Source organism: Chionomys nivalis, chromosome 4 (genome assembly GCF_950005125.1).
Source record: "Chionomys nivalis chromosome 4, mChiNiv1.1, whole genome shotgun sequence".
Taxonomy (NCBI): Eukaryota; Metazoa; Chordata; class Mammalia; order Rodentia; family Cricetidae; genus Chionomys; species Chionomys nivalis.
In genome coordinates this window covers 45,281,486-45,287,708 of record NC_080089.1, presented here as the reverse complement: position 1 = coordinate 45,287,708, position 6,223 = coordinate 45,281,486, and the positions used below count along the sequence as shown (strand labels likewise).

Here is a 6,223-nt window from a genome sequence, read left to right as displayed (position 1 = left end):
GTACCAAAAGGGGGGTGGGAAAGAAATTCAAAAGAATGCTTCTGCTTGCAAAAAGTGGGTGAACTTGTCAGGCAGTGGTGGCACACTCCCTTAATCCCAGCACTCAGGAGGCAGAGGCAGGCGGATCTCTGTGAATTCGAGGCCAGCCTGGTCTACAAGAGCTAGTTCCAGGACAGGCTCCAAAACCACAGAGAAACCCTGTCTCGAAAATAAAAAAAATAAAATAAAATAAAAAAAGTGGGTGAACTGTTAGATAGTAACTGCTCCCTCCCCAAACCCAAGCCGGAGGCCGCTAGGAAGCAAGAAGAAGAAACAAAGTCAAGGGTGTAAAAGAGGACACAGGATGGGTGTCTGCTAACCTCGTCATTGTCTTAGGCAGCAGAAAGCAGCTCAAGCCCCAGACAGACAACATCAGCAAAGTTCCATCCAAGTGGGTACAAGCCCAGACAGGGGGAAACAGCTGACAGTGGGCACAGTGGACCTGCCAGGATGCCTGTATCCTGCTACTCAACACATACCCACCCCAGGAAGACTAAGAGAAACCTAAGGCAGCTTCCTTGATGGTCGGACGTGGGTGACGGTAGCTCCTGGGTAATGGCTAGAAGATATCACAGTTCTGCATCACGAGATGAGCTCAATCACCTTCCGCTCTCCATTCACCTTGAGGGACTGTCTTAGTTACTTCTCTATGGTTGTGCAGACTCCATGACCAAGGCAACTGATAGAAGGAAGAACGGGGGTGGGACTTACAATTTCAGAGGATGAGTTCATGACCATCATGGCTTGCAGCAAAGCAGGGACATGACGCTGGAGCAGTGGCTGACCCACAAATTGGAGGTGTGGGGGGACTGGGCCTGGTAAGGGCTTTTGAAACCTCAAACCCATTTCCAGTGTCTTAGTTCGGGTTTATTGCCGTGAAAAGACACCATGACCACAGCAGTTCTTAGGAAAGAAAACATTTAATTGGTGATGGCTTACAGTTCAGAGGTTTAGTCTGTTGTGGTCATTCAGGAAGCATGGCAGCATGCAGGCAGACACGGTCCTGGAGACAGAGCTAAGAGTTCTACTGTTGGCTCTGTAGGCAGCAGGAAGTGACAGCGAGTGACACGCTGGCCAGGCTTGAGCTTCTGAGACCTCAAAACCTACCCACTAGTGACACACCTCCTCCAACACAGCCACACTACTCCCACAAAGCCATAGTCCTAATAGTGCCACTCCCTAAGAGCCGATGGGGATCGTTCTTATTCAAACTACCCATACCTAGTGACAGGCATCCTCCAACAAGGCCACACCTCTTAATCCTCCCCAAACTGTTCCACCAACTGTATATTCAAACATATGAGCCTCTGGGGGCCATTCTCAGTCAGAACACCACAGGAACAGAGGCAGGGTCCTGAATATATCTGGTCCCTCATAGTCTCTGTGACAGCAAAGATGGCTGACCCCTCCAGGCAGTGAGCATTCACAGGAAACAGCTGAGGAGTGCGCATTTTTGGGAGAAATAGAAGACCTTGCAACCAGATTATAGATTAAACTGGAGAACTAGGCAGAACAAGAACTTACATGTTGTTTAAGGGACTCTATTGCTTTCATAAAGTCAATGAACAAGAACTTACAATAACTTTGTGAGCCAGCAAGATGGCTCAGAGGAAAAGGTGTTTGCGGCCTCTCCTGATGACCCAAGTTTGATCCCTGGAACTCATGTAGTGGAAGGAAAGAACCAACTCTTGAAAGCCGTCTTCTGACCCTGACATGTGCATGCTATGATGAGCACACACACACATCATAAATAAATGTGGAAAAAATAGTTTTATACCAAAGATTCTCAAAGAAATGAGGAAAGATGCTGGGGTCTGAAGTGGGAAGACACCGTCATAACGAAAAAGCACTTGGGAATCCCAGCATGGAGAAGATGACCATGGAAACAGAGCCAGAAGATGCACGGACTAGCAGAAGAGAACAGAGCAGCTAAGGAATGCAGGTGAGGTAGATCAGGCTGATGCTGTCATTGTCAGTTATCAGCTACCAGCTGTGAGATGGCGCCAGGGTAAAGGCACCTGCCACCAAGCCTGACGATCTGAGTTCAGTCCCCAGACATAGATGATGGGGGACAGAAGTGATTCCTATTGGCTGTTCTCTGACATCCACATGTGGGCCATGGTGCATGCACACACACACACACACACACACACACACACATACACAATGTAGTAGAGTGTTATTTCAGTGTTTAGGACACACCCTGTAAACCCTTAACTCTATCCTAAAGGAACCTATATTTAAATATCAGGCTCAATTACTGCATAATATCAGATAGGTGAGACTGCAAAATATTCTCTTTGAGATATTGTGATTTTTTTTACTTATCTATTTGTATGTGTGTGTGTGTGTGTGTGTGTATGATGCTGAATATAAAACCCAAGCCCCAAAACTGTGTACAGCCTCGGCATGTACCTTACCAAAGAGCTATACCCAGCTTAGAATATTCTCTTTGAAAAATTCGCAGTGTATACTGGTAAGAAAATAAGGAATGTGCTGAAAAATAAGAGCATAAACGAGAAAAAGTGACAGTCAAAATCAAAAGTGTGTCCACAGCCACCTCTAACTAAGATGTTTAAGCAACTCTAACTTGATGGAACAAGGTGGGACTGTCATGGAGGTAAGAAAGAGGCCCATGTCTTTTCCAGGGCAAGAGAGAGATTTAAGAAGTTAATACAAAAAATGCATACAATTTAGAGGTCTTAATAGACCAAGCACCAGAAACATTGTACCTGGAACAAATCACTTTTGCCCAGTCAGCATGTGCAATGTTATGCTACTGTAACAAGCTGCCCGCCTCAGTGGCTTGCGACAACAGTGGTTTACTTCTCATTCAGATGCTGGCTGCAAGCCAGCTAAAGCAGATGTGTTTCTTTTGTAACTTTTTATTCCACCACCGGGCTACAGAAGCAGCGGATTTCAACCCCACGGCAGAGAGGAAAGGGCCATGCGACCACAGGATGGGCATGAAAGCTATCCTGACATCACAGGTCTTCTTGACTCACATCTTTCAGACCGTACCTGATATCAAATGAAGCCAGAAAATACCCTCCCAGGCTTGAACTGCAAGCCTCATTGAAACAGGAGAGGATGCGCGACCCTCTCGTGTGAAGAATGGCGCATCTCCAGATCCAAGAAAATAAAACTTACTTTAGCCAATTAACATCATTAAGGGAGGGAGTGCAAAAAGTTATAATGCATAAAATAAGATAGCATCAAGGAGCATTAAAATGAATCAAAGTTGTAATAAAGAAAGGGAAAATGAGAGTGGCAGTGCACACACATATAATCCCAGTTCTCAGGATGCTGAAGCAGGGAGATGATGAGTATGGTGCTCTCCTGGGCTGCATCAGACAGGCACACACACACACATTGTCTCATTGTGTGTGTGTGTGTGTGTGTGTGTGTGTGTGTGTGTGTGTGTGTGTAGAAATGGGGAGGCATACATGCTAAATTTTCTTAAAAAGAAATACCAAGCAATGTACTTTCTAGAAATGACATATTTAAATATTAAAAAAATCTAGCATTCAAGTTTGGCAAGATGGTTTAGAACTGCCTCTCTGCCTCTCTCTCTCTCATGTATGCACGCAATTAAATGCAACTCTAAACCCTAGAAATGTGACCCAGGACTAGAGGAGCAGGTAACACAATATCTTATACTCCAACCCAACAGAATAACTAGCAAGAGCAACCCCAGCTTTTGCAGCAGAAGAGGACCTGGCCCATTTCTCTCCCAGACCAAAGAGACATGTAGAAACCAGGCACCATGGTGGGAACAGTGGGAGGCAGCCAACCACCAATAGTACATTGATTGGAGAAATAGTCACCTACCCGCACCTGCCTGAGACTCCCTTCCTTCCCCCAAGAAACACCTAGCAATTCAGCTTTTACCCCTTAGGCAACATAAGTTGAAGTCAACCAGACCCCAGCAGCATCAGATAAGCTACCTACATCAACCAAGATCAGAAGGCTCTGAAATCAACTGTCCCTGAAGATATATATGGTCCAGACTCTTGTACACTAAACACAGAGTGAGTGCCACTAAAACACAAAGCTCAGTAGGACCCGAGTCTCCCAACATGATACATAAAATGTCCAAGATGCAATTTTAAAACCACCTATAATACCCCAAATCAAGAAAAATCAGAATGCAAATGAGGAAAGGCAATCAACAACACCCACTGAGATGAATCAGACACTGGAATTATCTGCAGATCATTTTTTAAAAAGCTATCCTAAAAACGCTTCAGTGATGGATTACAAGTTATCTTAAAACAAATGGAAATGGTTTTAATAAAGACTGAAGTTGTGTATATGTGTGTGCATATACACATACATACAACTTTTAAGTAGACTCTATGATGGGCATTAGAGAACCTGAAAACACAAGAACAGAATCTTTAACAGTTGGATGCATTCACTTGTAGTGTGTTGGTAACAAAGGGCAGCATTGGTGGGTGCGAAGACAGATAGACAGATTTTGTCCACCCAGTCACAACAACAGAAGAAAGTGGTTTTAAAAAATAACAAAAGGAGCCCAATATTCATGTGGTCAGAACTGTGGGATGAGAGGAGGGGGAGAGGGAGACTGAAAGGCTGTTCAAAGAAATGGTGGCAGAACTCATGAGTAAAGAAAGGCACAAGCCTGCAGACTCAAGGCTAGCGAACTTCAAAGAGGCTAAAGTTAGAGAAAAGCTGTGCCCAGGGATAGACATTCAGTGGTCAAAGGGATTGCTGTCTAAGTGTGAGGACCCAAAGTTTGGATCTCTAGACACTCAGGTACAACCCAGGTGGGTATGGTGGCTCACCTGTGATTCCAGTCTCAGAAGGCAGACAAGGAATCCCAGAGCCAGCCAGCTAGCAAGATGAGCCTTTGATGAGCTCTGGATTTGATTGAGAGGCCTACCTCAGTGAATAAAGTGGAAAAGCCATGGGGAGCTGATTCCTAACATCAACCTCAGGCTTCCTCAAGGCCAGCACACAGGTGCGCAGGTGCACAGACACCTACACACATGTGCAAGAAACATGTGTGTACACACATGCACAACACACACACACACATGAAAATGGGAAGTGGCGGTTAAAAAGCAGTTTGTATGCCCTGACGTGATTCCGTCCTGCGTGTCTGTTCTGAGAAGCAATAGGCAGCTTTCTCCGTCCAACTTCACACCAAAGTACATGCCTCCACCTCGTGGAAGAGTCGATGGACATAGACATGAGCCTCCTTAGGCCCCAGAACTACCTTTTCGGTTGTGGACTAAAGGCTGACAAAACTTACCACTTTAAGAGAGATAATGATGAATGTGAGCACCAGTTAGAGGCAGAGACAAAGGACAAATTACACATCATAGAGGCAAAAGCAATGAACTATGAAGGCAGTCCAATTAAAGTAACACCGGCAACTTTGAAAATGTCTGTACTACCGACAGTTTTCCCTGGGGGCTTTGAGATGGCACCTGTGGTCTGAAGGTTGGAGTGTGGTTCAGAGCCTGTGCACATCGGTAGCTGCAGAGGAAGATGCGGAGTCGGAAGAAGAGGAGCAGGAGGATGCTAAACTCTTATGTCTGGAAAGCGATCTGCTCCTGGACGTGGTAACAAGGTTCCACAGATAAAAGTAAAACTCAATGAAGATGATGATGAGGATGATGGAGAGGATGAGGATGAGGATGAGGAAGAGGATGAGGATAATTTTGATGATGATGAAACTGAGGAAATCTGTACAAGATAACCCAGTCAAAAATGCACAAAAAAAATCAAACCAAAATGGAAAAGTACCAACACCAAAATAAAAAAAAAACTCCTAAAACACCAAAAGAACCTAGTTCTATAGAAGACGTTAAGGCAAAAATGTAAGTATAGAAAAAGGTGGTTCTCCTCCCAAAGTGGAAGCCAGGTTTGTTAATTGTATGAAGAATTGCTTCCAGATGACTAACCAGGAGGCTATTCAAGATGGCTTGCAGTAGAGGAAGTCTCTTTAAGAACATGGTTTAAACAGTTTGAAATATTCCATCTTACATCATTTCTGTAACAGTTGATATCTGGCTGTCTTTTTATAATGCAAAGTGAGAACCTTCTCCACTGTGCTTGATAAATGTTGCCCAGGTTCCATTGCCAAGAATCTGTTGTCTAAAACTCCTGCTTAGCTTTCAAGGATGGAGCTCCATCTTTTATGTGGTTTTAAGTA

General features: G+C 44.5%; 1 pseudogene; it reads left to right on the top strand.

Annotated features, from left to right (window-relative positions):
• Positions 1-801: 801 nt before the first annotated feature.
• On the top strand, positions 802-6,017 carry LOC130873495 (nucleophosmin-like; annotated as a pseudogene).
• The last annotated feature ends 206 nt before the right edge of the window (positions 6,018-6,223 follow it).